Below are 24369 nucleotides of genomic sequence, written 5' to 3'. Positions count from 1 at the left end.
AAGAATGCTTTATGCACTATGCACGATGCTGATCTTTCTTTTGTCTGAGCACATAGCCATGCACGATTTGCATTAAGCATAATAATTAAAAGGTATCAGAAAAACCTCTTGGATGCATGGCACCTGTCTTCCTTAGGTTGTGACTAACGATGAGCGTGAGAGGATGTCCCAAGCTATAGGTTAGTCGTTGGGTCCTAAGGGGAAAGTGTAGTGAGGAACAGTACATCCTGGAACGTAAAATATTGGTACCTTGAGAGGAGTTTGTGCTCGTTTGTGTTATATGTTTAACAGCGCATCAAAGGGCCAATTCCTGCGATGTAGGAGAGTTGCAGTGAGGCTCCGACTATTAGTCGTTCGGTGGAGTGCCTCCTATGTGTGTGTGACGAGGCGTATGCCTAAGTGCTTTGGGATCTCCCTCTGAGGAGTTTCAGGGAAATGTTGGACTATAAACTATAAACGCATGAATTAAGTTTTAGGGCAGTTTGTCCTTTAGCATTAGATTGACACTCCTGGTCCGCGAGGCCGTGAGGGTGTTTGTGTCATGAGCATGAGGTCCGGCTAGTGCTATAGCTAGTGCCGGCCCATTTTAGGTCCCATCACACCCAGATAACACTCCCATAATTTTCTTAAAACCATATGATGTGACCTATCATTGGAAAGCGCTTGAAAAATGGAATCTGTTGAGCTATAGAGCACTCGATTTGGAGTTATAGTGTTCAAGTTATGATAAATCCAAATATTTGATCACGTGTCCCAAACTTATGGGAAATTCCCATATTCCCCAATATGGTGTTCAAGGTTGATGAAGGATTTACTCACTTAGCTAGGTTGGGTAGACAACTAAATAAGGATAAATATTACATTGGGGAAAGCAAGGTTACACTACTAGGGCATGTAGTGTCAATTAAAGGAATTGAGGTAGATCCAAAAAAGGTAGAAACATTGCTAGCTCTACCTTCCCCAACCTCCATCAAACAATTAGTCTCCTTATTACAAAAGCTAAGATATTTGGGTAGATTTATACACTTACTCTCTCAGGCCATATATCCCCTGTAGCAACTAACATGCCAAGAAACACTTTTATGGAGTGAACAAAGTGAAGGACATTTTAAGGAGATAAAGAAAATGTTGGAGTCACTTCCTATAATCCTCCAGCCTTGTTGGGAAGAAAAATTCTTTGTAAACCCTAGCGTGGGAGAAGAGGCCATTGGTGCTGATCTCCTACAAAAAGATCCAAAAACATCCTTCATGAGGCCTGTGTATTTTGCCAGCCACCTCATGAAAGCATCAGAGAAGACTTACACCTCCATGGAACAACTAATGTTGGCCCTCATGTTTGCAGTAACCAAATTTCGGCCATATTTTCTTCCAAAGAGGTTTGTGATTATCACTGTGGAGGATATGTTTCCCTATGCACTATAACATATGGAAATCTCTGACAAAATAGCAAAGTGGGTGGTCCGACTTCAAGAGTTTGATTATACATTGCAGGTTAAAAAAACAACTCGAGCATGCCTGGCTGATATTCTGACAAATAGGTGCTATGAGAAAAATCTCAAGGTGAAAAGAAAGGACCTTTCACCACCCCCCATCCATAAAGACTCTTGTAGATACTTATAGTCTCTACTTTGATAGTACATACAAGAGAACTAAGGATAAGGCAGCCATAGGCATTGTTGTTTTCTCTCCTTTAGGAGAGAAAATATATAGTGAAGGAATCATCTTGGAAGGTGTCCACTCTAACAATGAGGCAGAATATCAAGCTTTAATTCATGGTCTTTGTTGGTTTCTTAGTAATTCAATCGAGAGGTTGAATGCTTTTGGAGACTCCATGCTGTTGGTAAGGTAGATGCAAGGTACATGGGCATGCAAAAATACAAACCTCTCTAGTAAAATGAGAGATGCCAAATATCTGATGAGAAGATTTAGGGAGGCACAAGTACATCATGTGCTAAGAGACCAAAACAAGGATGCTGACCATCTAGCATCATCAAAGTTGAATTAGTCAATGGTGGGAGCAATGGCTATCAAACCCCCACTTAGCAAGGCAAGGAAGACTTAGAAGATATTCTACACCTCTTAGAGCAAGGAGAAGCTCCCAAACACCTGACTAAGGGAGAAAGACAGTGGCTAGCTTGGAAGGCTACAAGATATTGCATGGTAAATGATAGTTTGTGTTGTCTTGGTAAGGATGGTGTGCTTAGGAAAATGCCTTCAAAATGGAAAATTGAAGAAATATTAAAAGCTTGCCATGATGATGTGTGTGGAGGCCACTTTGCACACAACATCACAAGTAGAAAGGTTCTACAAGACGGCTTTACTTGGCCCAGTCTACACCGAGATGTCAAATATTGGTGTCAAACATGTGAAGAATGTTAGAAATCAGGACCACGACAGCTCATAGCAAAACCCCAAACCCCAATCAAGGTTTATGGACCCTTTGAGAAGTGAGAAATTGATTCCATGGGGCCTCTACCACGCACTTCATCAAGAAAAGAGTATATTATAATGGGGGTAGATTACATGACTAGATGGGCCGGGGCTATGCCAACTAGAAGAATCACTGATAAGGAAGTGAGTAAATTCATATTTGACCACATTTGTTGTAGGTTTGGTACCCCTCTTGAAATACTATCAGATAGAGGACCAGGATTTAGAGCTAATGTGGTGGGTAAACTCATGCAAAACCTAGATATTCAACGACGACACTCTACCACTTACTACCCTCAATGCAATGGATTGGTGGAAAAGGTAAATGGAATGATTTGTAAAATCATCAGTAAACAGGTACATTCAAGGCCCCGTGATTGGGACAAGCACCTTAGTGGAGCTCTATGGGCTTACAGAACCTCCTTCAAAACCATGTTAGGGTTCACACCTTTTCATCTAGTTTATGGACAAGAGGCTCTTTTGCCTATTGAGGTGAAATTAGCTAGCCTTCGGGTATTAGGTGGCACAGTAGGCTCTCAAAAGGAGAAGTTACATCAAAGATTACTAGACCTAGAGAGACTACAATTGGATCGTGAAGAAGCCATCAACCACTACTTCCAGGAAGCTGAGAAGTGTAGAGAAAAGTTCAACAAGAAGCTAACAGATAAAAACATCAAGGAGGGATCTTTAGTGCTTCGATATGACAATCGCTTTGATAAAAGAAAGGATGGCAAGTTTCTCTACTGGTGGGAGGGACCGTTTTGGATCACAGAAAAATTCAACAATGTATCCTATAAAATTCAAGACATTGAGGGAAAAGTGCACAAGACCAGGGTAAATGGATGGCGCATAAAACCCTATCACATTAGGGTGGGGTCAACTCAAGATACCAAAGAGTGTCTAGAGGCATAAATACCTCTAGCCATGTTAGGGGGGGAGGGGGCTATATGATCCGAGAAAATCACAAAAAAATATTTGTCTAACACTTTGTTGATTTTTTGTACATTTGGATGTTTGAAATAAAGAAGAGGGTGGGAACAACCTCTTGGGAAATCCAAGAAATCACTGGATGGAAAGATTGCATGGACCGGTGTCGTATTGCTGCGCATTCGAGGTGTGTAAACCACTCAAAAGTTGTGTATGGGATTTGGTACTTTGTACATATTTAGATGTTATGTTTGCTCTTTTATTCTATGCTAAAGACGAAGAAGAACAAGGAGTTTTGGGAGACTGGAAACTCGAGATGCAATCTCATGGGCTACACTTATTTCAAGATACGTCGATTATGGGCTTCGTGAGGATGTTTCTAACATCTACAACTGGATGTTCTATGTGTGAAATGGCAGTAGTATGGGTACAAAAGATCTGGAAGTCAATATGGATTATCGTCTGCGACTCGCTAATGAACGATGGTCTCTGCATGAGAGCCTTGGTGCAGATGATGCGACTGTAGATAAGGAAATTCCAAGAAAAGGATTTGAAGTTTGGCTTGATGAAGAAGAGTTTTTTAACTTGGATAAAAAGGGCCGTGCTGAGAGGTAGCTATGTGCTGTTGCTGCTTCGAATGTTCTCCGGAATTTTTCGTTCATGCCTGAAAATGAGATTTTCATGGCTCAGCATCGCCATTGTTTAGAAACCTTAATCCAATGTATGGAAGATCACCATATAGAAGATGAAGAATTAGTTACCAATGCAGTTGAGACAATTGTCAACTTAGCACCATACCTCAATCTGCGGATGTTTTCTGAACGAGTTTCAGACCCACAGGATAGAACCATGGAGAAAAGAGCAGTTGTAGCTTTCTACAATTCTGCTGAAGTTGGTCCTAAGTTACGTGGTATGCTATTAAAATGGGGAAAAAGCAAGTAGGCAAGGCCGTTCCATTCAGAGATGAGGCGAATCCTGTTTTGGGGAAAGGAGGAAGCTATTGTGGAAGGGAAGAAAAAAGAGAAGCTTTTGGAGCTATTTTGGGGGGGAAGAACCAAGAAGGCGAGTTCTGCGTTCGAAACAGGGGAGAAGGAGGAGCTGAAAGGATGTAACGTTTTTGTTGGGGGTTTGCCAGTATTGGGAAAGAGACAGAGACAGAATTGTATGCCTCAATGTTCTAGATCCAAGACTTCTGATGCTCCACAGAATCATTCGACATTGCAAACACCTTCACGTTGCACTTCTGGAGCTCCGACAAAGCTCGCCTATTGACCGTCATTACCAGAGACAAGACTGAAATCAGCTGGGTGAGAGAAGGAGGCCCACCTATTGACCGTCATTACCAGAGCCTGCAGCATTAAGCCGCCAACTCCACGGCTTCACCTCCATCGCTATTCTTGCCTCATCAGTGTGCGATGCGAGAGCCAGCATTAACAATGCTACTATCAGGTACAGGCCAGCAGCCCTTCGCTTTCCTCACGTTCTTAGCTGGCTCTCCTGTGCCTCTGTTGCGTCCGGCTTCTTCTGTGGCCCTGGCCCTCTCGTAACCTCAGCCTCAGCTTCATCGAGCATCAAGAGGAGGCATTCCACGCCTCTCATAGCCCTTGCGCAGAAGAACATCTACGATTTCACCGTCAAGGACATTGACCGCAAAGATGTGAGCTTGAGCAAATACAGAGGCAAAGTCCTGCTCATTGTCAATGTTGCCTCTCGTTGGTGGGTTCACAACAACCGGGCCACCTTCATGCTTGTGATGCATTTTTGTTTTCCTGCCCAGTAGCATCGGTCTGGGAACTGCATTGTCCGTGCCATTTGCATCGCCTTTTTGGCTGCATTACAGCATGTGAAATTATCATACCGTTGCTCCATCTAATCCTTTCATCTTCTGGATTGAGAATGTACTTGCTCAAGTAAAACCACATGCACACATTGTGATGGTAGGCCGCTTGGCCGATTGCGGGAGTTTCAGTGATGAATTTTCATACTTGACCATAGGATTACCACCTATTCTCAGTAGGGGTTTCAGAAGGCTAGATTGTCCCAGTCAAACAGTTCATCATCTGCAGTGGCCTAACAACATCGAATTACACAGACCTAGCAAGGCTGTACAAAAAAATTGAAGGGGCAAGAGTTTGAAATCTTGGCATTCCCATGCAACCAATTTGGAGGGCAAGAGCCTGGAACAAATCAACAGATCAAGGAGTTTGCATGCTCAAGGTTTAAGGCAGAGTATCCCATATTTGACAAAGTTGATGTAAATGGTATCAATACCGCTCCCATTTATAAATTTCTCAAATCAAGCAAGAGCTCGGGGCTGTTTGGGAGTTCATTTGGTGACAACATAAAGTGGAACTTTGCAAAGTTTTTGGTGGACAAGAATGGGCAAGTTGTTCAACGATTCGAGCCCTCCATTTCTCCTCTGCAAATAGAGCTCTATATCCATCGACTCTGCATGAATTGTAGAATGTGGAATGTTTGAGCGGTAAAATACATGTTTGGTATGAAGACATATGGTCTTTGATTTATGATAATAACTATAAAATTCAGAATGTTGCTGTTGTCAAAGAAGAGGAAGAAACTGAATTTTTAATGCAGAAAAGAGAGTCTCACAAGAGCTTTCATCTTTGGTTGATCGCATGTATCAACTTCAGAAAATACTTGACAATATTCATCAGTGGAAGGAGGTTTATTTAACTCTTGGAAGGATATCTGATTTTGAACGAAAAGTGTTATTGAGAGGAAGAAGCTTGAATTGCTTTAGTTGCTTGCACTATGGCTTAAGTGGCAAACTGAAGTGGATTAACAGAGTGTTGGAAGCACATCTTCAGGATTTCAGGTTGTATCAGAAGCTTCAAATCCAGATGTAATAAACATTCTTTTAAATTGAATTGTGATCTCGCTTGATTGATCTTCTATCCTGAAATTACTCAAGGTCCTCTGTGGTTGCGACATTGCTTTCACAAACCCTTCGACACCGGTTTACCAAGGGGGGGTGAAGAGTAAAGATCAATGGAGGAAGGTGAAGGGAAAATGTGTAATGTGAAAAGAAAATAGATAAAATGGATTTGGAGCCATCCAAAGGGCATGTGAGGCTCATAATGTCATGGCTTTGGAGCCTTATGATAATTCAAACAAATGGGACCCTTCTTGGAAGCATTAGTGGAAGAAAAATCAGGCACATGATTTTGTAAGATTTTTAAAAAATACTTCCACTCCGATTCAAAAAAACTTTTCAACATGAAAGTTGTAGCGCATGAGCTAAAGTTTTGGCTGGTATGTTTTTATAAGTTTTTGGAGCTACGAGTCGGGATATATGGCCAAAATGGTGGACACCAACTTTTTCCAACTATGGTGGAGACCACCTCCGAATTTAATACACACCCACACTTTATTCCCCACACTTAACACTTCCATAAAACATCATTCATTAGACTCCAAACCCATTCCTCTGTCTTGTACTCTCTCTCAAGCTAATAAACCATTAGAATTCCCCTCCTAAATCACCCTTAAATCATCCTTAATTATAGTAGTAATGTATGAGTTCTCACTACTCTCTCTCCATTATTGCTAGATATGATTTTATTTTATGAAGATTCTCTATATTTTTTTATAGGAGAACTCTTGGACTCAAGCTATGGGGGGGAGAATGGAGACAACTCACCTATGATGGAACTTGATTAAGTACAAAATTGGTCAACAAAACATCTAGATGGAGTTTCCACATTGGTGTAACCGCCTTAATGCAGCTTTGGTGGTGTTAATTCCTATTCTATCTTAACCTCCTCCCCAAACACCCTCAAGGTCTATATAAAGAGGCCTTCTCCTTTGTAATTTGCAAGAGAGAGAGCCAAGAGACCTTCTTTAGCCCTATTGAGCTTTCCCCATTCTCTCTCATGAGCTTATGCACTTCATTCCCTTACTATAGCTTATGCATGCTCTACAATGTAATAAGCCCATGCTATTGGTATCCATATTGTCTATATTAGTTATGTCTTGAGGGTTCTCCATCTCTTGTGCCCTCTTAAGTTTTATTGATTCATCTATTTTTTGTAGTTCTCTCTCTCTCTCTTTCTCTCTCAGTTTTCCTCTCTTCTCCCTCACAAGCTCCTCTCCCTCTTACATAGTGTCCTAGTCCGCTCTTCCATGACTAGGTGGTGCCCTTACCTCATTCACTTTGTTGGCAGAAGGGAGTTTAGCATAATATAGAGGCTTCCATACCGAATTTCATTCGTCAGGACCTTTGTCCGCTAACACTTGTCATAGTGCTTAACAAATCATACCGCATTGCAAAAAAGTGTGGGCCACCACAGTTGAGGCACCTTCTTGCGGGCTATTGTGTCTCTGCTAAAGTGTCCTCTAGCAATTCTATTGTGCACTTCTCAGAGCGCATCATGCATCTCATGCTCACATACACATCCACGCAATAATTTTTCTTATCCTAGCCTATATAGCTGGCATCCTATCAACTGATAGGGTTGTATCTTGAGGATAAATCGCCTAAGTCGGGCTTTCTCCATTAATCATTCAAGTAGTCAATGCTCAAGCTCTCGAACTATGTCGTTTGCCCAATATGGTGTCAAGTAGGCTCGAAATAAATCTCTCTCACTAGATAGGCTAAACAAGTGCACATGTCTGGCAACTCATCGGTGATGCCTTGTCCAATTGCCTCTCTTGTGGGGATGCGTGACATGTGGTCGGTCATGTAGTGCTACTTTCCTTTTTGTACAACCACAGAGAAGTGGAATTCTAAAAGTAGAAGGAGCCATTGAGCTATGCATCCTATAGCACAAGGTTTGTTTACTAAATATAGCAAGGATTGATGGTCCACAAAGAAAGTGAAAGGAGTGGCTAGCATAAGGTTAGCACAACACTGCCCCCATAGTGAATTTCGAAGCATCAATATGCACGTGGAAGGTAATGGTCCAATTTGGGGCTCGTAGAATCAATTATGTGGTCAGAGCCTTTTTCAATTCCTTATATCTGTGTTGGCATTCTCCATTCCATTCAAATATAATCAACAATTTGTATAGAGGTCTAGCAATCAATGCATAATTCATCACAATCCACCGACAATACCCCGTATGTCCTAAGAAGCATTGAACTCCCTTATAATTGATTGGGGGAGGAAGATCAACAATAACCTTGACTTTTGAAAAGTCCTAGGATGCCGTTCTTTGACACCATGTGCCCTAGGATACATCCGTGCTTTACCTAGAACTAGCACTTTAAGGGATTCAAAGAGAGATGATATAGGTGACACCGTTCAAAGAGTGCTCAGAGTTTGTCTAAGTGTTCTCTCTAGGTCAAGTGAACACACAAGTCGTCTAGGAAGACTTCTAACTCTTTCCTCAGCATGTCTTTCAATATAGTGCACATAAGGCATTGAAAGGTGGCTAGAGCATTAGTCAACCCAAAGGGCATGACTATGTAGGCAAAGACACCCCACTCAGTGGTAAATATAGTTTTATGCCTATCATTAGGATGCACTTGTACCTGATTGTATCCATAGAAGCCGTCTAGAAAACTATACACCTCTTTGCCCGCCACTCTCTCGAGCATGTGCTCTATGTATGACAATGGGTAGTTGTCCCTTTTAGTGGCAACGTTCACCTTCTTGTAATTAACGCACACTCTAATCTTTCAATTTTTCTTCATTACAATGACTATGGGTGACACCTACTATGTGTGCTCAATTTCGTAGATGAATCCTACTCTCATCAGCTTGTCAATCTCTTCCTTGACCACATGAGCATGTTTTGCATTCATAGGGTACGGTCGCTACTTGACCGGCATTGCGTCTAGTGTCATGGGTATGTTATGAGTCACTACACTCGGGTCTACCCCCTTAAGCTCTTCTAAGGACCAAGAAAATATGTCTATATACTCTTGCAAGAGAGCAACGAGACTTGTCTTTTCTATCTCCATCAAGTCATCCGCAATAAAGACAGGTCGAGGTGTCTCCCCTTCCTAGGCTAGATTCACCTCCTTGACATTGGCAGGTCCCTCGATGGGTTCACTTGCTTGCCCTTCACGTTTGGCACCCAACACATTACCCTATCAACCTTCTTAAATTGTAACGTGTCCCCCTGTCCACTTGTAGGACATGTCTTAGCAGCCCATCAGGAAGAGAGTCTAGAAAGCGCTGCCCGGCACTCACAAGGAATGTCACGGGGTTTGCGATCAAGGTCTTCCCGAGTCTACCATGAAACGGAAGCCCCATACGATCTACCCACATTCACGAAATATTTTGTAGCTAGTGTCGAGCCCCAGACGTCGAACCACGTTGCGCAGAAACATCAGGGTCGAAGCGGATTTATACTACACTTGGTTCAAGGAGAATGGGAAACGAGAGGGATGCAAAGCTCGACCTCTCTTCCCGTAAGGCATAGTCCCATTCCTTTCCTCTAAAATAGCATAATCGAGACTCTAACTCTATTGATTCTAGGTCATTGTTACCTTGCTGTCAATAGAGTTAGAGTCTCGATTATGCTGTTTTAGAGGAAAGGAATGGGACTATGCCTTACGGGAAGAGAGGTCGAGCTTTGCATCTCTCTCGTTTCCCATTCTCCTTGAACCAAGTGTAGTATAAATCCGCTTCGACCCTGATGTTTCTGCGCAACGTGGTTCGATGTCTGGGGCTCGACACTAGCTACTAAATATTTTGTGAATGTGGGTAGATCGTCTGGGGCTTCCGTTTCATGGTAGACTCGGGAAGACCTTGATCGCAAACCCCGTGACATTCCTTGTGAGTGCCAGGCAGCGCTTTCTAGACTCTCTTCCTGATGGGCTGCTAAGACGTTTCCTACAAGTGGACAGGGGAACACGTTACAATTTAAGAAGGTTGATAGGGTAATGTGTTGGGTGCCAAACGTGAAGGGCAAGCAAGTGAACCCATCGAGGGACCTGCCAATGTCAAGGAGGTGAATCTAGCCTAGGAAGGGGAGACACCTCGACCTATCTTTATTACGGATGACTTGTCTTTTCTATCTCCATCAAGTCATCCGCAATAAAGACAGGTCGAGGTGTCTCCCCTTCCTAGGCTAGATTCACCTCCTTGACATTGGCAGGTCCCTCGATGGGTTCACTTGCTTGCCCTTCACGTTTGGCACCCAACACATTACCCTATCAACCTTCTTAAATTGTAACGTGTCCCCCTGTCCACTTGTAGGACACGTCTTAGTAGCCCATCAGGAAGAGAGTCTAGAAAGCGCTGCCCGGCACTCACAAGGAATGTCACGGGGTTTGCGATCAAGGTCTTCCCGAGTCTACCATGAAATGGAAGCCCCAGACGATCTACCCACATTCACGAAATATTTAGTAGCTAGTGTCGAGCCCCAGACGTCGAACCACGTTGCGCAGAAACGTCAGGGTCGAAGCGGATTTATACTACACTTGGTTCAAGGAGAATGGGAAACGAGAGGGATGCAAAGCTCGACCTCTCTTCCCGTAAGGCATAGTCCCATTCCTTTCCTCTAAAATAGCATAATCAAGACTCTAACTCTATTGATTCTAGGTCATTGTTACCTTGCTGTCAATAGAATTAGAGTCTCGATTATGCTGTTTTAGAGGAAAGGAATGGGACTATGCCTTACGGGAAGAGAGGTCGAGCTTTGCATCCCTCTCGTTTCCCATTCTCCTTGAACCAAGTGTAGTATAAATCCGCTTCGACCCTGATGTTTCTGCGCAACGTGGTTCGACGTCTGGGGCTCGACACTAGCTACTAAATGTTTCGTGAATGTGGGTAGATCGTCTAGGGCTTCCGTTTCATGGTAGACTCGGGAAGACCTTGATCGCAAACCCCGTGACATTCCTTGTGAGTGCCAGGCAGCGCTTTCTAGACTCTCTTCCTGATGGGCTGCTAAGACGTGTCCTACAAGTGGACAGGGGGACACGTTACAATTTAAGAAGGTTGATAGGGTAATGTGTTGGGTGCCAAACGTGAAGAGCAAGCAAGTGAACCCATCGAGGGACCTGCCAATGTCAAGGAGGTGAATCTAGCCTAGGAAGGGGAGACACCTCGACCTGTCTTTATTGCGGATGACTTGTCTTTTCTATCTCCATCAAGTCATCCGCAATAAAGACAGGTCGAGGTGTCTCCCCTTCCTAGGCTAGATTCACCTCCTTGACATTGGCAGGTCCCTCGATGGGTTCACTTGCTTGCCCTTCACGTTTGGCACCCAACACATTACCCTATCAACCTTCTTAAATTGTAACGTGTCCCCCTGTCCACTTGTAGGACACGTCTTAGCAGCCCATCAGGAAGAGAGTCTAGAAAGCGCTGCCCGGCACTCACAAGGAATGTCACGGGGTTTGCGATCAAGGTCTTCCCGAGTCTACCATGAAATGGAAGCCCCAGACGATCTACCCACATTCACGAAATATTTAGTAGCTAGTGTCGAGCCCCAGACGTCGAACCACGTTGCGCAGAAACATCAGGGTCGAAGTGGATTTATACTACACTTGGTTCAAGGAGAATGGGAAACGAGAGGGATGCAAAGCTCGAGCTCTCTTCCCGTAAGGCATAGTCCCATTCCTTTCCTCTAAAACAGCATAATCGAGACTCTAACTCTATTGATTCTAGGTCATTGTTACCTTGCTGTCAATTCCTTTGAGAAAAGTTTTCGGCCAACCGGGACCACCCTTCTATAGGATGGACCCAGAGTCACGTCCACCGCACTTTCCTCAAGTTGCTTAGTTATCTAATTACCTATCGCATTTAGTTTGACAAGCAAAAATAGCTTTCTTAATTAACCAATTAAACACTGGTTCCTTCACGTACCTTAGGCACTGACATAGAAAAACAATATCAAGCAAGTTCATTTTTCAACATTTGATCTTTATTTATCATAGTCTTTGGAATACATCAAATAACCTGTCCGAAGGCTATCCCAGAAATCCTCAGGGATCGCTATTCCAAGCTCCGCCCGCCGTTGACTAGTATACGGGCCTCGAGATCCCATCTCGAGTCGCATCAGCCTCTTGTGCAGGATCCGGAGGCAAGGAATTTACGGCCAGAGCCTCCCCTGGCATCCAAGCATTCTCTTGCTCCAAGCAGCACCCACAAAGAGACCTCTTGCGGCGGGTTCGGTCCACGTACTCGGCGCGGCTCTAACAACCCCCTTGGATAGGGTCAGGCAGACAGTCGGAGGTAACTGATACTACCTCTCCCTCTAGGCTTTTAACCTGAAGCATTAGCTATTTTTTCTGCATTAGTTCCTTGAGCAAAGAAATACAAATAGTGCACCTAAGAGTACAATCACGAACATTCCAGTGGTCGTTTGTACGGCCAACTGCTAAGATGTGATTCCTTCTCCCCGAATACTTCCAGCATTTGATCCTGGATCATTTGCGACTAGGCAAGATCCCAAAGGTTTAGCAAGCTGGGTTGCTTGTTTACCCTTTTTCCTTGGGTTAGGGTTTATACCCTATTGACCCCAAATTGTCATTACCTTAGGTTTCCTTATATTATAGTCGAATAGATCCTGGGCAACCCCAACATCCTAACTTGGTTGGTCAATTTGCTTCTTAGCCAATCACCATTGCCCTAAACTTGACAAAACAATTCCCAAGAGGGAGTGTTGTAGTAAGGCAACTACTCAATTCCTTAGAGAAACTACTTTGTAATTAGAACTCGACAATCTTGATCTAAGGTATAGCAGTACTAACTTGTGATTTAGACGCAAGAGCATATAGCCTTGCATCTTGTTGCACGAGATAGGTGTTAGTACCTAGCTTGAGAGACTAAATCTCTCACCGTACGGTATTTCCTGATCAAGAATACCTTTAAACAAGATATAGGGTTTCGGAGTCGTATTGACCCCAATCAAAAACCCTAATCCTACTAGGCCGATAAATGATTTGGCCCTAGGGTCCCTAAATTCCTTGCGGAAGTCCTAGCATTTGGTCAACTGATCCTTAGGGTGAGAACCCTAGATCATTCTTACACGGGTGATTTGATAACCCTAATATTTCGTGAATGTGGGTAGAACTTTTTAAGATTGAAAATACTAAATCGGCATCCCAAGTGCGATACTAAGTAGAATTTTATCATAGCTTAACCCTACCTAGCACATTGAGGTAACCGTCAATCATATTTTTATTAATTTCATGTAAGTTACTCAATTACACGCGAATTACTTAGTTGATCTAACCAACCCACAACTAAAGATGATCTTCCCCTTCAAGATGCAAATACTTTCTTCTAAACTTGCAATTACTTTCCCTAAAAGATGTAAGTATCTGCAAGATGTGTGAGATGTATCATTCCATGCATTTTCAAGACCATAGACCTTTTTGCCTTTATGCAACTATAGGATCTACAGTGATCTTTCTTTTCCTTGCCCTATACTATAATAATTGATATTCAAAACTAATTATTATAAACCCTACGTTGATGCATCGAATTCAAAGCCTTAGTATTTTAATGAAGATGCATCTTTTCCCAATTTCAAACTTTGATAAAAGGACTCTATGCATGGATGCATCATTCTTTCATGACCAGATGCCAATGAATACATCATTGATTTAATCCTTCTTTTATCGCTTATCGCAACCTAAAATGTAACTATCATTGCATGCGAATTGCATAATATATGCTTTATTGCCAAAGTTCATAAATCTTTTCCTTTCATTGCAACTATTTAGACATCATTTAATGACCGTCTACGATTACCTTATACACGAAACACAAGCAGGAATTTATTGCATAAGTGCATTATATGTTATATGCCCTATCCTTTGCGTGATGCAACAAGGACACAGTCTTAGCACTATTGCATCTTTAACTTATGCATCCTACATTCAAAAATGTGACTGCCCTTGACCATGGAAGTGCAAACAAACGCAAGTACTCATCATGCAATTGAACTTTGTGAATCGAATAAGTATATAAATGTTCCACTGCATTTAAGTTTCCCTACATGAATTAAAACATGCTTTATGCATCCTTTCCATGCGGGAATATTTCTCGAAACTTGGGCATTCAATATCGGGGCATTGTCCACTCTCGTACTTTGGGTGGAAGCTCCCGTGTGCGCTCCTCTTGACTTTTGCTTGGGAGCCATTGATGAAGTAATCTTCGACTCAGCAAACTCTCCCTTGGTCCCCTTTTTCGCTTTCCGATATTGCCTACTGCCCGAGATCTCCCTCGCGGCATCGGGAAATAGGCCTTGGGAAACACGGTTTAAAAACCCCGAGAGACGTGGGTGAACTTGGCCTAGAGAAGCTTCAATAGAAGCTTCTCAAGCTTCTGGATGACAGAGGTGATGTGTGAAGGAGTAATGATGGTGAGGACGGCGATGGTGAAGATGATGACGATGATGATGATGATGATGACGATGGCGGCAGTGGCAGCCCGTGGCGCAGACTGGCAGGGTGGTAGCAAATCAACAACGTGGTGCAGGCTGTTGACGGCGGGCAGCTCCCTCACGATGCCCCTTCCTCCCCTTCGAAGCTTTGCAGAGGGGTTCATATATAAGGTGGGGGTGGGGGGGTGTGGCCACTCAAGTGGCAGTTTGCATGACCTCCTCCCATGCCCCTCCACAATCTCCCACACATACTCCCTCTCCCTGCCATGCAACGGGTGAAGGGAAGGGAGTTTATAAAAGAAATTGCAAATAATTCATTATCCATTTTCCCTTACAGGGGATTTCCCGCGGTGGACTATGATTTTGAGCCACGGTTTCCTACACACAATGCGGGGCTGGTGTTTGTTAGTACATGAGGATGGAGCACTTAGGCCAAAGTTTTTTTTTTTGTTGCGGAAGATTACTTTGAATCGCTTTTGTACGGGATCTAGATCCTTTAATATTTTCTTGTAGAAATATTACATTCTCTCCCCTATAGAGGAATCAAGATGTCCTCATCTCGAGAATATTTGGGATATTGTTGGTTGAGAGTACGTTCATCCATCCAAGTGGCATCCTCTTTGGGATAATCCTTCCACTGGATGAGGTATTCTCTCAAGGTCCTCGATCTCAAATGCCTCTCCCTAACATCTAAGATTCTGTCAGGCCGTAGCTCAAGGACTCCTTGGCTCGGCATTACAACTTGTTGATCATCAAGCACGTGACTAGGGTTAGGCACATACTTTTTCAATAGGCTGATATGGAATACATTATGAACTTTTAGGTTTTCAGGGAGTTGAAGTCTGTAAGCATTAGGCCCTAGGCACTTGAGAATCTTGTAGGGTCCACAATACCTTGGACTTATCTTTTTGCATTCACCCAAGGATAGGGAACTCTTCTTTGGACGTACACGAATGAAGACCATATCACCTTCAACGAAGGATCTGTCTTTCCATTTCAAGTCTGCGTAAACCTTCTATCTGTCCTTGGCGGCTTGGATGTCCTGTCTTATTGATTTGATTTGGTCATCCATGTCTTCCAGCATCTGCTTTGAAGCATCAACCCTCAAGGTTGGATCCGAAAAGCTTAAAGGAGTACGACAATTGTGCCTATACAATGCTTGAAAAGGGGTCATCTGAATGCTTTGTTGGTAAGAAGCATGGTAGGCAAACTCAACCACTGGTAAATATTGAATCCATTTTTTGGGTTCATGACAGTAGTGTGCCCTAAGTGTAATATTTTCGCCTGAACTATTAATCAACCTTTTAAAAAAAACCCCTCACATCTTGCGCAAAAGCAATGCAAAATAATCTCCCCTGTCGATTAACGTCGGTGGCTAAGTGTTTCCTCCGCGCACAATGTTAATTTTTGGCTCCGTGTCGTGCAAAAGAGGCCGGGGCTTGAAGACCGCAAGCCGCACGGGAACACCTCTCCAAAAAGGAAAAAAGAGGATAATGGTAAAAATTTAGGCAAAATTTTTTATTAATATCCCCTCCCCCCTCAACACAGCTCTGATGCATGGCGAGGGAGAGAAGTGTGAGAGGGAGGGTGAGTAGTCCATGAGAGGTGGAGTGCATGGGGGAGGGAGAAGTCATGCAAGTATGCCACGGGGGTGGCTATCCCCCCCCTTAAAGGCTATATAACCTCCCCCCTGGAGCTTGGGAGGGAGGCACAAGGAAGAGAAGAGAGAGAGGATTCGTGGGCAGCTGTGCTGCCGCCATCACGCCGTGAAGTCTGCCTGCTGCCGCCTGCTACCGCGCTGCTGTGCCACCCACTCCATCGCCATCATCATCACCTTCATAAGCATTCTCTTTGTCATCATCTTTTCTCCTCCTCCAATCATTATCCCCCCTTCCGCCTCATTCTGTTAAGAAACATAAGCTTTTGGAAGCTTCTTTAGAAGCTTCTAAAGACAAAGCTTTCATAAATCCTTGTGCACACGGCTTATTCTCTGGATTTGATACCCACGCCTTGTAAAGGTAATTTCTGCGCAAGGGGGGAGTAGGCAGATTTTGAGGCTGACTTCCTAAAGCCCAAAGGGAGTTCAAAGATCGTATAAAGGTGAGGACAAATCGCGAAGTCCAAATCCACTACATCAACGATGGCTCAAAAGCCAAAGACGTGAGGCGCACACGCGGGAGCCTCGAACCCAAGATTACACGTGGACATCGCTGCAAGTCCTCAAACCCAAGTTCTTAGAAGTTTAATTCTGCATAAAAGGAATGCATTGGGCACATTTAATTTTCATGGGGAAGTTATGAATGCAAATTACTCATTCGTCTTACGAGTTTTAGTTGCATGTTGCTCTTTGCTTGCATTTCCAAAGTGACAATCCCAATTGCATATTGCATAGGTTAAAAGGATGAAATTGTATTTAAATGCATCCTTGTCTTCCTCGCAAGAAAGAACAAGCACATAATGCATCTAGGCAATGATTTCCTAGATATGATTCGTAGGAAATAATCATTAACATCCGTTAGAATATTGTCCAAAGAATTGCATTGCATGGAAACGAAACCATGAACTTGCCTGTGCATGCGAGGATGCTTGTATTTTTAAGTCGAGTTAAGTGCCGCTAAAAGGATTAAGTCAATAATAGTCTTATGACATTCGTCATGCATGAACTTCTTTATCGAAGTTGTTTTGGAAAAAGATGCATTTCATATTAAATCACGAATTCAATGCATCGGACAAAAGGGTTATAGATATAATTCTTGTTGAAACTCAACGTAGGTTTTTATATGAGTTAGTCGTGAAATTGTCAATCTTCATGATTTTAGCAAGGAAAGGAAATGGTCATTGCAAACATTATAGTTGCATAGAAGTAAAAGTCTATGATTCGCATACTTGCATGGAATGTTGTATCTTGAATTTAGTTATTTACATCTCTTAGGAAAAGTATTTGCATCTCTTCTAAGCAAAGATCATTCTTGTCGCAAGACAATTAGATTGTTTTAGGTAGATCACTTGTAAGGGTATAACCCTCAAGGGATTCGTAAAATCATAACTAGTTGGTATGATGATCACTTCAAAGTGCTAGGTAGGGTTTAGTACGTTAAAATTCTGCCTAGTATCGCACTTGGGATGCCAAGTCAAGACTTTTGACCCCAAAGGTCCTACCCACATTCACGGAATGTTAGGGTTAGTTGGACGCCTATGCAAGAACAATCTAGGGTTTTACCCTAAGGATCATTTGGTCAAATACTAGACTTCCGTTGAGTTTAGAATCCTTAGGGCCAAACGTTATTGGCCTAGTAAGGTTAGGATTGGGTTGGGTCAAGAGGACTCCCAAACCCTACATCTTGATCAAGCGTATTTCTTGACCAAGAAACACAGTTTGATGGGAGAAATTATCCCACGAGTTAGGTAGGACACCTGTGCAACAAGTTGCAACGTCGCATGGTTTTGTGTTAAATCACAAAGTAGAGTTGCCACTCCTTAGAACAAGGTTGGCAGGTTCTAGCGCAAGTCTAACTTGCAAGAGAATGGGTAGTAATCCTGCTACAGTACCCTTCTTGGGCTGATTTGCCAAGTTAGGGGAAGTTATGTATTGCCTAGCAAGCAAAGGATCAATCAAGTTAGAGCGAAAAGTCTCCAAGATTTACTGTCTTAATTTAAGGAACCTAAGGTGTTTGTTAATTGGGTTAACAAGGGTATAAACCCCAACCCAAGGATAAAAGGGTAAATGAACAAACCCTTGGGGATCTTGCCAAGTTACAATTGATCTCGGATCGAATGTTGGATGCATTCAGAGAAAAGGATTCACACCTTAGCATTTGGCCAAATAAACGACCACTGGATTGATTATGTTTGTACAGTTAGAAGCACTGTTTGTACTTCTTTGCTCAAGGAATCTAAGGCTGGAAAATAATTAATTGCTTCAGGTTGAAGGCCTGGAGGGAGAGGCAGCATCAGTTACCCCCGACTATGTGCTTGACCCTAACCAAGGGGGTTGTTAGCCACGCTGGGAACATGGACCGAACCCACCGCAAGAGGTCTCTCCGTTGGGCGCTACTTGGAGCAGGAGGACACTTAGGTGCCAAGGGGGGCTCTGGCTCTGTAAATCCCTTGCCTTCCGGGTCCTGCACAAGAGGCCGACGTGACTCAAGATTGGATCTCGAGGCCCGCATACTAGTCTATGGGTGGAAACTTGGATTAGTAATCCCTGAGGATTGCTAGATTGCCTTCGGGTGGATTATGGATTGCCTTCGAGCGGATTATGGATAGCCTTTGGGCTGGATTATTATGATGTATTCCAAATACTGATTAATAAGATAACTTGTTGAAAAGAAACTTATTTGACACTATTTTTCTATGTCAAGTGCTAAGATTACGTGAAGGAACTAGTGACTAATTGGCTAATTAAGGAAGCTGTTTTTGCGTATCAAACTAAATGTGATAGGTAATTAGACAACTAAAGCAACCCCGAGGAAAGTGTGTGGATGTGGCCATGGGTCCGTCCTATGGATGGGTGGTCTCGGTTGGCCGAGAACTTTTCTCGAAGGAAATTGACAAAAGAAACGTTGACCTAGAATCTAGTATACTAGAGTCCCGATTTGTGCTGTTTTAGGGGAACAGAATGGGACTATGCCTTATGGGCAGAGAGGTCGAGCTTTGCATCCCTCTCATTTCCCATTCTCCTTGAACCAAGTGCATCATGAATTTGCTTTGACCCTGACGTTTCTGCATAAAGTAGTTCGCCTACAGTTTGACACTAGCTGCCGTTCTAGGAATTTGACCACTAGGAAAACCCTAATTCAGGTCGGTCCTAAGTGGGAATGGTTGGAATGCTTCTGCTTCGTGGCAGACTCGGGAAGACCTAGATCACAAACCTCATGACATTCCCTGGGAGTGCCAGGCGGCACTTTCTCGACTCTCTTCCCGATGGGCTGCTAAGACGTGTCCTACGAGTGAATAGGTGGGCATGTTACACTAAGTATATCTTCAATGACTTGGTTGACTCGTTCCGTTTGACCATCGATTTGGGGATGGTAAGCTATATTGAAACAGAGTTGAGTCCCAATGGCCTCGAAGATAGCCCTCCAGAAGTGTGAGGTGATGAGAGAGTCACGATCACTAATGATTCTTCTGGGTAACCCATGTAGTTTGAATATCTCCTTGATGAATAACCTTGCAATGTCTGAGGCTTTATAGTTTATCTTAATAGGGATAAGATGTGCAACCTTGGTGAGCATATCTACCACGACCATAATGGAGTTGTATCCTCCTTGAACTTGGGGCAGGCCAACAACAAAGTCCATACTAATGAATTCCCATTTCATTTGGGGAATGTCAATGCATTGACAAGACAAACATTCCGTGATATATTTGAGAATGTCAGCTTTGAGCCTATCCCAGTAATAGCTCTTCCTAACTGCATTAAGGGTCTTGGCATAGCCAGGATGTCCTGAGAAAGGGGAGTCATGGGCTTCCCAAAGTATCTCCTGCTTGAGTGATTGGCTTGCCGAGATACATAATCTTGTCCTAAAGTAGACAAGTCCACTATTGATAGAGAATTTTTGATACTTTGTTTGTAGCTTCGGGTCTTGATCTTTGATGGGGATCTCCCTTAGCAATTTCTGATAGGTTGGGTCATGACATGCCTCTTCTCTAGCTAGCTCAAGAATTGGGTTGTTTGGCATGGATACCTTTGTGGCTAGAGATCTTGCTATTGATGGATCTTGCAAAATTAGAGAATTCAGAAATGCCTTGCGACTAAGTGCATCGGCAACTACATTCTCCTTTCCAGGCCGGTATTGGATTTCAAAGTCATATTCTTCCAGTACTTCAATCCATCGACGTTGCCTCATATTGAGCTGATTCTAGGTAAAAATCCATTTAATACTTTTATGGTCCGTCACTAAGGCAAATTTGTTACCCAGCAACTAGTGTCTCTAAAGTTTGAGAGCATGGATGACAGCCAACAGCTCTAGATCGTGGGTAGCATAGTTCCTTTCATGGCTCTTCAGTTTCCTTGAAGAGTATGCTATGGGATGACCTTCTTGCATGAGCACACATCCTAAGGCAAGGGTACTAGCATCAGTTATCACTTCAAACTTCTTACTAAGATCAGGAAGTTTCAAGATGGGTGCTAATACCAAGCTTTGCTTTAGTTTGTCAAAGCTGGTCTGTTCAGCAGGCGACCATACAATTGATACTTGCTTTAGTAGATCAGTCAGAGGCGCTGCAATCAAAGCATAGTTTTTTATAAAGACCATGTACCATCTTGTCAATCCAAGAAAACTATGTATTTCTTTGACAGAAGTTGGTGTTGGCCATTCCAGAATGTCTCTGACCTTGTCCGGATCCACTGAAATCCCTTCCGCTGACACAATGAATCCTAGATATTCAATCTGTTGCTTGAAAAATGCACACTTCTTCTTCTTGGCATAAAGCTTGTGTGCTCTCATTGTTTGAAGAACAATGCGAAGCTGGGGTTCATGATCTTTTTCCTGCTTGGAGTAGACTAGGGTATCGTCAAAGAAGATGAGTACAAAGTCATCAAGATAGGGCCTAAAGATATCTTGCATTAACTTGTTGAAGGTAGCAGGAGCATTTGTTAGCCCGAACCACATGACTAGGAATCGTCAAAGAAGACGAGTACGAAGTCATCAAGATAGGGCCTAAAGATATCCTGCATTAACCTATTGAAGATAGTAGGAGCATTTGTCAGCCCAAATGCTTGGAGTAGACTAGGGTATCATCAAAGAAGACGAGTATGAAGTCATCAAGATAGGGCCTAACGATATCCTGCATTAACCTGTTGAAGGTAGCAGGAGCATTTGTCAGCCCGAATGACATGACTAGGAATTCAAAGTGTCCATACCTTGTGCTGAATGCTGTCTTTGGGATATCTTCTTCCTTGATCCTTATCTGATAATATCCAATCCTAAGATCTATCTTAGAGAAGATCTTTGCACCTTGAAGATGGTCAAGAAGTTCATCTATTCTTGGAATGGGGTATTTGTTTTTAATGGTCGATTGATTCAGCCCTCTATAGTCAATGCACAGTCAAAGCGTTCCATATTTCTTCTTCTGGAACAGCACTGGAGCTCCCCATGGCGAACTGCTAGGATGGATGTAACCTTGGTCTAATAGTTGCTTGAGTTACTCCTTCAGCTCAATTGCTTCCAGAATGGACATCCTATATGGTCTCTTTGCATTGGTGCAGCTCCTGGAGCCAGCTTGATTTTGTGATTGACTTCCCTTTGAGGAGGAAGTTCTGTCAGCTCTTCAGGAAATACATCTACATATTCCTTTATCCATGAAGGTTCTTCCCTAGATTCCTAATTTTGATCTAGCTTATTTAGTTTAATCAGATAGACAGGTAGGCCCTTTGAGGAGGAGGTTCTATTAGCTCTTCAGGGAATACGTCTGCGTATTCCTTTAACCATGAAGGTTCTTCCCTAGATTCCTGATTCTGATCTAGCTTATTTAGTTTAGTCAGATAGATAGGTAGGCCCTTCCTAACTCCTTTTATTATCCGTGTTGCTTTTGCCAGCTGAATTTTTGGCTTGCAAGCCTCTCCTTGTGTTGTGACTAGTTCCCCTTTAGAATTTCGAAAGGAGACTTGGCCCTTTCCACAGTGAATGTGGGCATCATTGGGTATTAGCCAATCCATTCCGAGCACACATTCGTGGACACCTAGGTTCATTACCCTGAATCTAATCGAAGTCGACTTTCCACCCAGTAGGAATTTCACCTTAGCAGTTTGCCTGGTACAAGAGACCTCACGACCATTTGCTAATTCCACAAGTAAGGTAGGTGCATCTATTGTGGCTATTCCTAATCTTTTTGCACAGACTGGTGAAATGAAGGAATGTGTACTGCCACAATCAATCAAGGCTTTGAAGCTTTTACCTTGATAATCCGATGGAGTTTGTATCACTGAGAATTGGCGATTTGGACCTTTCTTGTGAAGAGCAGCATGAACCGTTGCCCTCTCAATGTCAGCTTCCATGGATGGATCTTCCTCATCACCCAACTCCTTGTTGGCAACACTGGAGGTTCTCCCTCTAGCCATAATGGTGGCTCCTTGGCCATGGACGGCTCCTTGGAATGGCCCTTGGCGTTGTCATCTGCTAAGCTTGGGACACTGCCTTTTAAAGTGACCAGGCTCATTGCAATGGAAGCAACGGACATTGCAGCTATTACCTTGTGTAGGAACAAAGTTGTTGACAGTGTTGGCCCTAGCTTTCTTCCTTTCTCCCTAATTTTGGCCCTGCGCTCTCTTAGCTTGAGACCTATACATTCCCTTGTTCTGATCCTTGTAAGACCAAGTCATGTTATTCCTTGGCTTGGTCTGCACCTCCTGTGTTATGGGAGCAGCTCGAATGAGTGCGTCTTGTAGGTCCGTTGGGCGCATTGATTCCAAGCGCCCCCACCATCTGTCGAGATTGAAGATAATGAAAATTTTGAGGTTGAGCATGTCTTAGACTCGAGGATCTTCTAGGGTCGACTGAAATACCTTTTTTACTACAAAGGATATGACACCAATGATTGCACTTGGAAACCTGTAGAATATCTCCAAACATCACCTCTCAAAGTTAAAGAATTTCACGAGAGGAATCCAACAAAACTTGGACCAAACCACCAAGCCGCTCCTTGTGGAACTCGCCACTAGAGGAGGGGGTGATGTCACAAATATGCCATGATCAAGTGTACAGATTAGTTTTTTCTCATGCCATATGAATCCACATCGCATGCAAATGCACCCTTAACAAGACATCATTGAGCCAACCATGCAAACCCACCCTTGCCATATCATCATAGAACCTTCTAGAAGATATGCCATGTCAATGCTTGCATTATCAATGATGTCATCATGGAACATTCTAGAAGATATTTAGCCACCCTCCAATACCTATAAAAGGAGGGGCTTGCCATAAAGCTCCTTAGTCTTGTGAATGCTAGTCTTGGGAGTTCAAGGAGTCGATACCTCCAAGCATGCAACTTTGAGTTCTTGTTCTAGTTCTTGTCTAGCCATGGTATCTAGGCTTGTCTTGTCTTCCATTATACTCATGTTGTCCTGTCACCTTGTAACCTTGTAGTATGAGATCTTGTCTAGTATTGTCTTGTATCTTGTTCATCCCTCTCGAGGAGATCTTGTAATTGTAATATCTTGTATCCATACCTATGGTTTTGGGCTATGGGATCCTTCATATCCTATCGAGTTCTGTTGTCTATACCTATGGTCCTAAGTTGTTTCTATCTTATTAAGTTATCATTGTACCTTGTGCCCCTATGTGGCATTATCTTGTAATAAAAATTCTTGTAACAATTCTTGTATCTAGTCTAGTCTCTCAAGCATAGTCTAGCGCTCGCACAGCACCTTAGGTCAAGTCTTGTTACCCAAGAACCTATCAAGCTCTCACAAGGTAACACTAAATCTTTTCTTTTTGCTCACTTTTATTTTTACTTTGGGTCATAGGCATTGACAATCTTAGTATCCCCACAAAGGCAAGGCATTAGCCCTAGGTCAAACTCGTCCCAAGGAACCTACTAGGCTGTCGCAAGAAGGTAACAAAAATATGCTCTTTTGATTTTTTTATCTTTATGTTTTTATTTCAGGGGTTAAATCCCTTTTTACACATCTCCACATTGTATGCATTTCATATATAATTATCATATTCTTATTTTATTTGACAAGCTTCCCTAGCTATCTCAC

The 24369-nt window shown here is 43.0% G+C and overlaps 1 pseudogene; it reads left to right on the top strand.

Moving 5' to 3' along the window:
• The first annotated feature begins 4017 nt into the window (after positions 1-4017).
• LOC148040633 (putative glutathione peroxidase 7, chloroplastic pseudogene) lies at positions 4018-5836 on the top strand (annotated as a pseudogene).
• Positions 5837-24369: the final 18533 nt, after the last annotated feature.

The sequence above is a fragment of the Lygodium microphyllum genome, chromosome 2 (genome assembly GCF_053477565.2).
Source record: "Lygodium microphyllum isolate KBCC chromosome 2, Lygodium_microphyllum_v1.1.10, whole genome shotgun sequence".
Lineage (NCBI taxonomy): Eukaryota > Viridiplantae > Streptophyta > Polypodiopsida > Schizaeales > Lygodiaceae > Lygodium > Lygodium microphyllum.
Note: the sequence above shows the minus strand (reverse complement) of the source record. Positions and strands in the feature narration are given on the sequence as shown.